The sequence below is a fragment of the Glossina fuscipes genome, unplaced genomic scaffold, assembly GCF_014805625.2.
Source record: "Glossina fuscipes isolate IAEA_lab_2018 unplaced genomic scaffold, Yale_Gfus_2 0, whole genome shotgun sequence".
Classification (NCBI taxonomy): Eukaryota; Metazoa; Arthropoda; class Insecta; order Diptera; family Glossinidae; genus Glossina; species Glossina fuscipes.
In genome coordinates this window covers 16,724,384-16,725,187 of record NW_023998414.1, presented here as the reverse complement: position 1 = coordinate 16,725,187, position 804 = coordinate 16,724,384, and positions in this window count along the sequence as shown.

Genomic DNA, 804 nt, shown 5'->3' with positions numbered 1-804 from the left:
CTTATAGAAACCCTTATACTACGCAATGCATAAGCATACTCGCGCAGGCAAACTCACATACCCAAAGAATCACGTATAGCATTCTATAGCACTGTTAGGTCATAGGTACATACAGAAGTCTGCATGCCTTAAAATCGTACAGAAACGCGTACATATTACGCAGTACTGCATAAATCCCGTTAGGGTATACCATCAGGTAGAAACCATCACGCTCTACAATGAATAGACGATCAGACAAAACAAATAAACGTTAGAGTCACACATAGCATTGCACACAAACACACCCACACGATATCACACACAAAAAGAAAACAAGCATATGCAAACACAGTGTACAAGCACTCACATACCTAACGGTGAGCAAATCACGCGATTTGGTACCTGAGTGCTTAGTGAGCAGACCTTTGAACAAATAGAGTAATAAGTTAGATATAAGTTGGTTCTAAGTTGCGCATAAGTAGGGTCATGCAAGTCGTAACTGGGATTGCGACTGCAGCCAACCTAAGCTAAGCATACACATAAGCATAGGACCTCAAAACGCATGTAAACACATAGAACATGTTGGCAAGAGGACAAGCGAGCGAGACTCAGGCTATAAAAGAGCGGCGCATCGCACAGACTCGTTCAGTTTGGTGTCATAGCCGTCTAGGTAAGTACCCTCAGACAATCCAACTAGCTGACCTGTACAAATAGTTTTTTTTTTGGACTTAACGGATAGGGGATGAGCTGGTTCAGCTTTAATCGCCATCCCTGAAGGACTGTCAGGACATTTTGACTTAACGGATAGGGGATGAGCTGGTTCAG